The 12,292-nt window shown below is 38.7% G+C and overlaps 1 long non-coding RNA gene across 1 annotated transcript in view; it reads right to left on the bottom strand.

Moving 5' to 3' along the window:
- The window catches only part of LOC147917169 (uncharacterized), a 28,880-nt gene extending 18,218 nt beyond the window's left edge, over positions 1–10,662 (bottom strand). Inside the window, exon 1 of the long non-coding RNA XR_015551876.1 lies at positions 10,184–10,662. This is a non-coding gene — a long non-coding RNA (uncharacterized LOC147917169). The remainder of the gene's footprint in view (positions 1–10,183) is intronic.
- Positions 10,663–12,292: the final 1,630 nt, after the last annotated feature.

Below are 12,292 nucleotides of genomic sequence, written 5' to 3'. Positions count from 1 at the left end.
ATACAAAGACACATATAGATTAAAAGTAAATGGGTAGAGAGAAATATACCATGCTAACAATAATCAAAACAAAGCGACAGTAGCTATAGTAATCTCAGACAGAGCAGACTTTAAAGTAAGGAAAGTTATCAGAGATAAATAAAAGCATTATATAATGATAAAGGGGTCAATTCTCAAAGAAAACATAACAATTCTGAACGTGCATGTGCCTAACAACAGAGTGTCAAACTATGTGAGGCAAAAACTGATAGAACTATAAGCAGAAATAGACAAATCCACTATAATAGTTGGTGACTTCAACACCCCTCTCTCAGAAATGGACAGATCTAGCAGGCAGAAAATCAGTAAGGACATAGTTGAACTCAACAGCATCATCAATCAACTAGATATAATTGACATCTATAGAGCACTTCATCCAATGATAGCAGATTACACTTTCTTCTCAAGCTTGCATGGAGCATTCACCAAGATAGACCACATCCCCAGACATAAAACACCTTAACAAATTTAAAAAAATAGAAATCATACAATGCCTGCTTTCAGACCACAATGGAATTAAACTAGAAATCAATAATAACACTTTACATGTTTTAAATTTACATAATACACTCTTTGTGACGTATATTTCTATGGATTTTGACAAATGCATAGAACTGTGTATACCATCACAGTCATGATCCAAAAAGTTTCATCACCCCAAAAATTCCTGCTTGCTGCCTCTTTGTGATCAACCCCTCCCCACACCCCACTCCTGGCAACCTCAGATTTGTCTTCTATCTCAATAGTTTAGCCTTTCCCAGAATGTCATATAAATGGAGTCATACAATATGATGCCTTTGGGTTCTAGCTTCTTTCACTTAACAAAATACCTTTGAGATTCACACATGTTGTTGCATGAATCCATCAGGGTTACTTTCTCCCTTGTGTTGCTAAGTAGTATTCCAGTGTATAGATATACCACAAACTGTTTATTCATTTATTCACATTTGAGTTGTTTCCAAGTTTTAACAACTAAAAATAAAGCTGAAATAAACATGCGTGTACAGATTTTTGTGTGCACATAAGTTTTTAGTTCTCTTGGGTAAATATTTGGGAGTAAGACTGCTACTCCCATATAAGAATAAGTAAACATATAAGCACTGTATATGTTTAAATTTGTTTGTTAAAAAGACTATTAAACAGTTTTTCAAAGTGGCCATACTGTTTTATAGTCTTATCAGCAAAGCATGAGGATTCCAGTTGTTCCACATCTTTGTCAACACTTGGTAGTGTCAGGATTTGTTTTTTACCTTCTAATAGACGTATAGTGGTGTTTCATTGTGATTTTACTTTGTGTTTCCATCATGAGTATTGGCATCTTTTCATATGCTTATTTACCATCAATATGTCTTTTTGAGTAAAGTGTCAGTTCAAAACTTATGTTTATGTTTTTTGAGTTATTTCTTTTTGAATTTTGTGAATTCTTTATATTCTAAATAAAAGTCTTATTTTATTGAGGTATAATTGATATATAACATTATATTAGTTTTAGGTGTATAAAATAATGATTTGCTATTTGTATATATTGGGAAATGATCACCACAATAAGTCTAGTTAACATCTGTCACCATGCATAGTTACAAAATTTTTTCTTGTGATGAGAACTTTGAAGATTTACTCTCTTAGCAACTTTCAACTATGCGGTACAGTATTAACTATAGTTATTATGCTGTACATTACATCCCCACTACTTATTTATTTTATAACTGGAAATTTGTACCTTTTGATCTCCTTCACTCACTTTGCCCACCCCCCACCCCTCAACTTTGGCAACCAGCAATCTGTTCTCTGTAGACATGAGCTTGTTTTTTTGTTTGTTTGTTTTAGATCCCACATGTAAGTGAAATCCTACAGTATTTGTCTTTCTCTGTCTGACTTATTTCACTTAGCATAATGCCCTCAAGGTCCGTCCATGTTGTCATAAATGGCAAGATTTCATTCCTTTTTATGGCTGAATAATATTTCAGTGTATATATACACCACATTTTCTTTATCCATTCATCCATCAGTGGACACTTAGGTTGGTTCCATGTCTTGGCCACTGCAAATAATGCTGCAATGAACATGCAATGAATATGAAGTCTTTTGTCAGAAATGAGACTTCTAAATATTTTCTCTCAGTCTGTAGGTTTATCTTTTCCTTCTCTTAACAGTGATTGTTTCAGAACAAAAAGTTTTAATGTTTATAATTGCTCACGTTTTGGCAGCATTTGACATTGGCTTTCTCATCCTTCAAGACTCAGTTTCAGGAGGCCTACCTGAATTAGGCTCCTCCAGCTCCCTTATCTTAGCAAATTTCTATCATATTACCCTATACAATTTCTTTATGGCACCTCTCACAAACTGTAATTATTTTATTCATTTATTATGTTTATTATCTGTATTCCCCACTACATTATAAGCTCCGTGAGGAATGGGGGCTGCATCTGCTTTTTCACTAGTACTATCAATGACTAATACAGCGCCTGGCAAATAACTATGGAAAGGAAGGAAACAAGGAGAGAAAGAAGGAAGGCACAAAGGAAGAAAAGGAAAATCTTGAAGGAGAGGTCAAAGATTATTCTGAGAATTCAACTTCAAGAAACTAGCTAATTGTTATGATTTAAATGGAAATAGAAAATACAGGATTGAACAGCAACTCCCCACTTCCAGCCCACCCCCCATCAGCCCTTGGCAACCACCATTTTACTTTCTGTTTCTATGAGTTTGACTACTTTAGATACCATATATAAGTGGAATCATGCAGTATTGTCCTTCTGTGACTGACTTATTTCACTTAGCATAATGTCCTCAAGGTTCATCCATATTGTAGCATATGATAGCATTCCCTTCTTTTTTAAGGCTGAATAATATTCCATTGTATGTATGTACTACATTTTCTTTGTTCATTCATCTGTTAATGAACATGTAAGTTGTTTCCACCTCTTGCCTATTGTAAATAATGCTGCAATGAACATGGGAACGCAAAATATCTTTGAGATTCTGTTTTCAATTCTTTTAAATAAATATCCAAAAGTAGGATGGCTGGATCATATGGTAGTTCTATTTTCAATTTTTTGAGGAACCTCATACTGTTTTCCGTAGTGGCTGCACCATTTTAATTACCATCAACAGTGCACAAGTGTTCCAATTTTTCAACATCCTTACCAATACTTGTTATTTTCTGTTTTTTTGACAATGGACATCCTAACAGGTGTGAGGTCACATCTCATTGTGGTTTTGATTTGCATCTCCCTGATAATTAGTGATGTTGAGCATTTTTCGTATACCTGTTGGCCATTTGTATGTCTTTTTTTTGTGTGAGGAAGATCAGCCCTGATCGGATGGCACCCTAACATCGGATGCCAATCCTCCTCTTTTTGCCGAGGAAGATTGGCCCTGGGATAACATCTGTGTCCATCTTCCTCTACTTTATATGGGACACCACCACAGCATGGCTTGACAAGCTGTGCGTCGGTGTGCTACCAGGATCCAAACCTGCAAACCCTCGGGCCGCCGAAGCGGAGCACGCACACTTAACCGCTGCGCCACCGGGCAGACCCCTGTATGTCTTCTTTGAAGAAATGTCTATTCAAGTTTTTAGCCCACTTTTTAATTGGTTGTTAGTTTTTCGGCTATTGAGTTTTATGAGTTTCTTATATATTTTAGATATTAACCCCTTATTGGATAACTGGTTTGCAAATATTTTCTCCCATTCTTTAGGTTGCCTCTTCATTCTGTTGATGTTTCCTTGGCTGCACAGAAACTTTTCAGTTTGATGCAGTCTCACTTATCTATTTTTGCTTTTGTTGCCTGTGCTTCTGGTGATATATAAGAACAAACCTTTTAGCAAGGTACTCCCGGCTTTCAAATTCTGACCCCAGCCTGCCTTTCTTCTTTGAGCTTTCACCATCACACCACTGCACACCACAGTCCAGGCCACTGCACCACTCCCAGTCCCTGAGAATGCCATGCACGTGGATGTGTCTCTGCATATTGTCCTTTCTTCTTGGAATATTCACCCTCTGCTGTCTACCCAGCAGGTGCAGTATTACCAAAGTCTCTGGTGGCTTTCCTGATCCTCTTCCTCCCAAGGAAGAATTAGTTGCATTCAGCTTTGTTTGGTCCCCTAGTGAAGTATGTACTAGAGTTGTTTACAAAACTGTTTCCTATTCTAGACTATATCCCAGAAATTAATATCTACCAGATACTGCATGCTATTTTTTAAATAAATTTGGTCATTTTGTCTCAATTTCTTTATCTATAAAATGACAGTGCTTTTAAATTTGCTTGTCAATAATAACCAGCCGAAACTCATTTTTGAAATACAGATTCTAGGCTCCCTCCCATAGATTATGATTGCAGGGTTCCAGGAATTCATATTCGAAATGACATCACTATGTGATTCTTATAATCAAGTATGTTTAAGAGAACTGAGTTAGATTACTCTAGGGCCCTACCCTGCTCTAAATTTTTTCCTTTTTTTGTCTATAATTTCTTACGGCATAGAAGAGAATAAAAGTGAAGGACAAAGGTGAAGGGCATGTTTTAAGATGACTAGCCGGAGTTTTGGTAACTGACACCCATCCCCTCTCCTTCAGTCCTTATTTTCAAGGGCAATTTTGAAATTTTAAGCCTGGTAAACATGTGGAAATATGATTAGAGTAAAGAGAAAGTAAGAGGAGAAACTGATTCGATGTATATATAAATTACAAAAATACCTTAGACAATTTTCCATCAATAATCAAAATAACACCTTACACCGGTACAATGCTTACAACTTGCAAAATACTTTCCACTTCCTTTATCTTTTTTACACTTTATAACCACACTGTAAGTTCAGCAGGGAAAAGCAGGACAGCAATCATTATTTCCATTTTATACAAATATTTTTTGAGTGCCTATGTCATATGAGGAAAAAATAGAGTATTTCATATAGAAAAAGGCTATGATCTTCTATGCGTCTAAAAGAGGTAAAGTTCTCAAACTGTATATGCCCAGGTAAAGAGTTATTGGACTGAGTTGGAAAGATATATTATCCAGATATTTCAAGGCCATCGAAATCTTTTTTTCCCACCACCTATGCAGAGTTATTTAGGAACTGCTATAAATGCCCTCTTGACTTTTCAAATTTGAAATAATTTCAGAATTACAGAAAAGTTGCAAAAATAGTAGTTTCCATATACCTTTCATCCAGCTTCCTCTAATGTTAACATTTTACATACCACAGTACAGTTATCAAAATCAGGAAATTAATATTGGTACAATACTAGTGACTAAACTACAGACTTTAAACATTTTTCCACTAAGGTCCATTTTCTGATGCAGGATCTAATCCAGGATCCCACATTGCATTTAGTTGTCAAGTCTCCTTAGTCTCCTTCAATCTGAGATAGTTCCTTGGTCTTTCTCTCTCTTTCGTGACCTTGACACTTTGGCAGAGATACTGGTGGAGTTATTTTGTCGCATATCCCTCGATTTGGGTTTGTCTGATGCTTTCTCATGTTTAGATGAAGGTTATGCATTTTTGGCAAGAACACCACAGAAACGGCATTGTGCCCTTCTCAGAGCATAAAGTCAGGAGACATGGTGGTCTCTGCCAAGTTTCTCCATGTAATTATTCCCCTTCCCTTGTCATTAATAAATATCTTAGGGGAAATACTGAGACTATGCAAATATCCTGCTTCTCCTCAAACTTTTACCCACTAATTTTAGCATCCTTCAATATATTTTGCCTCTGATAATTATCACTATGGTGTTTGTCTAATGAAGATTTTCTTTCTTCTTCTTCTTCTTTTTTTTTTTTGGATATCTGATCTTATTGGTTACTCTTAGAAAATTTCATTTTTGACTGGACTCAGACTTAGAGGTAGAAGCTCTCAGGACAGCCCCCGTCTCTTGGCAATCTGTTCCTGGTGTTTTTCTTTGGCCTCCTTCACTCTCTTGGCCAAAAGTTCAGCATATTCTGCAGCCTCTTCCTTGTTTTTCTTAGTACACTGTTTCTTCAGAGCAATAGGCCGCCGTTTGTGTTGCAGGACGCGTGGAGTAACAAGATGCTGAATCCTAGTGGATACTGACAGACAATGTGAAGGATCATCACACTTTTGTGAGGCATGGAAGGGGATGGGCAGTGGAAAATTTTTTGGAGGGAGCTGAGGAATTAGAGTTCCTTAATATCATTTGCTCCTCCTTGTGAGTCCCATTCTTATTACTAAAATTTCACTTTCTGGCATTCAATGTAAAAACTCTGGTGTTAGACACAAGGTGGCAAAAAAAAATTATGTTGCAACGCAATGGGCTTCTTCAGTAACTTCCTGATCTGGTTCTATATTCTCAGACCAAAGGCAAATTGGCTTCCAATAATTGTCAAATTTGCTCCAATCTACTTTCATCTGAGAACTTTGTTTAGAATTCCTCTCTTTTCTAATGTAGTTTCCAAAACTCCATGTACAGTCACTGCCACACTTGACATTTTTTATATTTGGCTACCAAGTTCTCTAAAGCCCTCCCTCAGTGACTATATAGTTGGAGTTCTAAGACACTATTGGAGAAAGCCTGTGTAAATGATTTACTATTGCATAACACACACACAAACAAGTTCCCATTTTAGGGCAGGAAAGTCTTTATTGCCTGCTACCCCACCTTGATTCAGCCAGTTTCACTTTCTCTGAGGTTTGTTATTTCCAACCCCATTCACAGTCAAACTGGAGCAGGACTCTTCCAGTTGTAATTGGCTGAAATTCACTTACACCAGTTTAAGCAAAGACATGACATTGTATTATAAGGATAAATTATGATAAATAATTCAAAGATAGGGAGCAGACTCGACCTTCTCCAAGGACTGAGATCAGGAAGGTAAACTCTCAGGAAGGAAGGCAGCTGTCAGATCCGTGTCTGGTGTGTCAGCACTGCTCCAGGAAAGCACGGACTCTGCAGTCACACTGCTGAGTTTATTTCAGCTTCAGCCCTTCCTTAACGTAGCCAAGCTTCTCAGTTTCCTTACCTATAAAGTAGGGATGACAGCACCAACCTCGCAGAGTTACAACACTCAGAACACGGAGTGACGTGGTAAGTGATCTGAGAGTATTCTTCTTCTACAACACACCTCTCAATCTCCACATGGTGCTACCAAACCTGGCAGCCCCAGCCTAAATTTACAGGTTTCTTAGAACAGATCAGCTGTCTGATAACTTTCTCAATCAAGTTTAAATTCTCAGGACAATCTGATTGGTCCAGACAGGGTTCAGGTTTCATCCTTGCTAAAGCAAGAGGTGTTAAGTCACCTAACAATTACACACCTGCTGAGGCCCACCCCTAAACGTCTGTGGATATTTCTCAGTGGTGGGGGGTCACAAATCAAAGCTAAAATCCCCCCTCGAAAAAAAAAGAAAAGGAGTTTTCTTTCTCAACTCACTGCTATTCTGTTCTTCCATAGTCACAAAAAGTCCTGATATGAGTAACTTGCTCAATATCATATAGCTAACAATGAAGCTGTGGTTCAAAACTAGGTCTGACTCCAAATCCAAAATTTATTTTCACTAAACAATGCATTAGAGTTGTTTATATTTATTGAGACCATACTAAGTAGCTGACCCTGTATTTAACCAAACATTTGAGATGCAAGACTTCGAGTACTTCAAAATTAGGTTTCCTGGGTTTTTTTCCTAATTTTTAATTTTTAAAAATTGGGGTATAGCATATGCACAGTAAAGTTCACAAAATTAAAATGTTCGACTTGATGAGCTTTCTCATACATATACACTCATATCCACCCAGATCAAGATATGGAATATTCCCATCATTTTATAAGGCTTCCTTATGCCCCTTCCAAGTCAATACCCATGCCCAGAAAGGTAACTACTATCCTGACTTCTATCATCATAAATTAGTTTTGTTTGTTCTTGATTTCATATAAATGGAATTATATAATATGAATTCTTTTGTGTCTATTTCACTCAACATAAATTATTGTTTGTAGCAATTTATTCTTTTTTATTGCTGGGTAATATTCCATTGTATGAATATACTTCACTTTGTTCCAGTTTGAGGCCAAAATGAATCAAACTGCTAGGAAGATTCTTATACAATGCTTTTAGGAGACACCTGCATTCATTTCTCTTGGATATACACTCAGGAGTGAAACTGCTGAATTATAGGATAGGCATAAGTTTAGCTACAATGTACACTGCCTGTGAATTTTCCAAAGTGGCTGTAACCAATTTACACCCCCACCAGCAATAATACTTTCAGTTACACTATAATCTTTTTTTAAACAAGGAAAATAATATAATCAGTCTATTGTGCTAGTCACATTTCTTAGTTCTGCAAACGTATTTTATTTGAGGCTCTTTTGTTGCTGGTTACAAGCAAGGCTTAGTTTTAGGCTAAGTTGTTACGTAGAATAGATCCTCCTCATTCATTAGCACCCTTACCAAACCACAACCCCCACCCACTGAGATTTCACTAAAAGATACTACCTAGTTTGCCATCCTTTATAGCCGGGGTTCTCAACAATGGCATTATTGTCATTTTGGGCCAGATAATCCTCTGTTGTGGGGGGCTGTCCAGTGCATTGTAGCATCTTTAGCAGTATCCCTGGCCTCTGCCCAATACTTGTCAGTAGCAGCCCCCACCCAATTCATTGTGACAACCACAAATGTTTCCAGATTCTTGCCAAATATCCCCTGAGGTGCAAAATCTCCACCCACCACTGCCCTGTTAATAACCACTATTTTCTAAATAAATATTCTGGCCTCTCCACACTTCATCTAAACCAAATGTCATGAGTCAATGCAGTGTTAATACAATGATGTCCATAGTTTTTCAATACTAATGGCACATTAGAATCATCTTTTTAAAAGGGGAGCTTTGAAAGAACGCATATGCCAAGGCCCCATCTTAGAACAATGGAATGAAATCTCTTAAGGTAAGTCTTGAGCATTTTTCTTTTTCTTTTTTGTGGTGAAGAAGATTAGCTCTGAGCTAACATCTGCTGCCAATCTTCCTCTTTTTGCTAAGGAAGATTAGCCCTGAGCTAACAGCTGCACCCATCTTCCTCTATTTTTGTACATGGTTTGCCACCACAGCATGACTTGATGAGCAGTGCATAGGTCCGCAGCCAGGACCTGAACCTGCGAACCCTAGGCCGCCAAGGCAGACTGCGCGAACTTAACCATTACACCACCAGGCCGGCCCCTTGAGCATTTTTATTTTAAAGCTCCTTAGGTAATTCTAAACTTCGGCACAGCTGAGAACTACCTTCTTAACATATTACTCTTCCCAGGAATATATGCTTTCAAATAGATTTCGACCAAGGACTTTTCAAACATTAGTAGAGCATGAGGCATGTATCTAGGGAGTAAAAGACTCACAGAAATTCTCAAATTACACCAATTAAGTGTCTATAGCCCATAACTATAAACAGTGATATCTAGTGTTCAGTTCCTGATTGGAAAAAAAAAAAGGTATATGTGTTAATTCTTACAGCTAACTCTAATATATTCAACCTCTCTTTCAAAGGAATATTTCCCATTGTCTTTGAAACACCTTAAATCTTTCACCTAAACAAACAAAAATCCACAAGCCCCCCCAAAAAAACAAACAGAAAAATTCATATTCACTCTCAAGTCAAAGTCAAACTGTCTGAGAGAGAAATTGAGACTCACTGATTCCATTTCTTCATTTATCACCTCCCACTCCAATCTGGCTTCTGGTCCTATTATTCCAACAAAATAGTTCTTGCTAAGGTAAATGACCCTTATGTTACTAAATCTAATGGATATTATTCAGGCCTTAGTTCACGTGACTTCTCAACAGCATTGGACACTACTCACCACTCCTTCCTTGAATCATTTATGCCTTTGTCTTCCATTGCACAACACCCATCTAATATCTGCAACTCCTTAGCCAGCTCATCTTCCTCTACCTAGCCAAAAATTAATTTAAATTCTTCATTGCACACTCCTAGGTTGTCTGCTAAGTCTATTTCATGTATACTCAAGACTTGAATTTCTCCCTACATACTTAACAGTTAGTTTTCAGTCTAGATCTTACTTCTCAGCTCTAGACTTCAATCCAAAAGCCTCTTGGATGACTCAAAGGCATCAGAAACTCAGTAAGTCCTACACCAATGATCTCCACACCTACTCATCTCCAAACATATTACCTTTCAAATGGATGTCATCAATCAGCTCCATCCCATTCCATTGTATGTACAGCTTCCCTCCTCCTCCTAACCTTGAATCCAATTGCATCAACAAATCCTGTGGGCTTTTCCTTCCACAGCTACTCTCTCCTCCTCCATAACACTACCCTGGTTCATCAAGTTATTTCTAATCTTTTACCTGTTGTACCTGCCTAACTCATCTAAGAATATTGCATCTACTTTGACCTGCCTCTAATCCTTTTTTGGAATTTACAGCTAAGGTAAATTTTTCAATTTGCAAATCTCATCATTATCACCCAGTTCAAAATCCTTCAAAGGTTTCCCATTGCTCCAAGGGAAGAACCTGCTTCTTTTCCTGGCCTTTGGGCCCTGAATGACCTGGCCCCTATGCAGCTTCATCTTCCTCAGTTCTGTCTGCTCCAGCAGTACCGAGCTTCTTGCAGTCCCTTATAGGTAGGATGGCAATGTAATTTATCACCCAAACCACTTCTTTGTGTGTGTGTGTGTGTGTGTGAGGAAGATCAGCCCTGTGCTAACATCTGCCAATCCTCCTCTTTTTCTGCTGAGGAAGACTGGCCCTGGGCTAATATCCGTGCCCATCTTCCTCCACTTTATATGGGATGCCGCCACAGCATGGCTTGCCAAGTGGTGCGCCAGTGCGCGCCCGGGATCCCAACTGGTGAACCCCGGGCCGCCACAGCGGAGCATGCGCACTTCATTCACCGCCTGTGCCACCGGGCCGGCCCCCCAAACCACTGCTGAAAGTGCAAAAAGTCTATCCTTGGCAAACTGGGATGTTAAGTTGACACCATCTTTCTGGCCCTAGAATTTTTGCTCATGTTGTGTCTTTTACTGGGAAAGGAGCTCTCCATGTCCCTTTTGCCTATATAATTCTTCAGTTCTCTGACCAAGTCACCTCCTTCCAGGACTTTTCTGACTACGGTTCTCCATTGTGAATCCTCACAGCACTATATGCTTCTTCATACCATTTTTCTCAGTTATGATTTTGCAGTGTGATTGTTTTCTGCACTAGACTTGAACTCTTGAAAGTATGTTTTTGCTCTAATTCCCCTCCTCCACCCCAGCAGAGTGTCTGTATGCAATTTATTGAATGAATGTCAATATAATAAATAAGGAACACAGAGAGTCTGTATTCAAGGAGCTCACAATGTAGTATGGAAACAAATGGCTTATTACAATGACATGCTGCACTTACAGAATACACAATTTGATATCCAAAAAGGGAGGTAAGAGAGCTGCCTGATGTATCTCACATGGTGTCAGTACAACTGTGTCAGTTCTTGATGACTGACTTAAACAAACCTACAAGGTTTGTTCATAGGAGAGATGGACTATATCCACTAACAGTGAGAAAGATACCTTTCCAATGACCTGAAGAAATATGTGGCTAGAGTGTCGAGTGTCTGCTAGGAATGATGGGAGGCGATGCTGGGGTCAGATTGTGAACAGACTAAGTAATTAAAATATTATGCATGTATGCAAATGTATGTAGTATATTTAAATATACATATTTAGAGCAAGGGAGAGATTTCATTAGATTTCAGGTCTGAAAGGAGCCTACAGGGTGAGCTGGAGGGAAAGATATAGAGAAAATAGGGCCTAAGTAAACAAAGTAGGATTAAGAAGAAGGGCTGAAGACAACAGATATGAGGTAAAATGGACAGTAAATAAAGGACTTGGGGGAGAGGAAAGAGTGACATAGCATCAACACACCAATTTCTTTTTCTTTCTTTTTTTTTTTTTTGAGGAAGACCAGCCCTGAGCTAACATCCATGCTAATCCTCCTCTTTTTGCTGAGGAAGACCAGCTCTGAGCTAACATCTATTGCCAATCCTCCTCCTTTTCTTTTTTTTCCCCAAAGCCCCAGCAGATAGCCGTACATCATAGCCGCACATCCCTCTAGCCGCTGCATGTGGGATGCGGCCTCAGCATGGCCGGAGAAGCGGTGCGTCGGTGCGCGCCTGGGATCCGAACCCGGGCCACCAGTAGCGGAGCGCACGCACCCAACCGCCAAGCCACGGGGCCAGCCCCCAATTTCATATTTTGAGGTTAGCTACTTAACTTTTTTCTTACTCTGTGTGCACACTT

This window comes from Ceratotherium simum, chromosome 4, assembly GCF_057802395.1.
Source record: "Ceratotherium simum simum isolate JZ-2026a chromosome 4, ASM5780239v1, whole genome shotgun sequence".
Lineage (NCBI taxonomy): Eukaryota > Metazoa > Chordata > Mammalia > Perissodactyla > Rhinocerotidae > Ceratotherium > Ceratotherium simum.
Note: the sequence above shows the minus strand (reverse complement) of the source record. Positions and strands in the feature narration are given on the sequence as shown.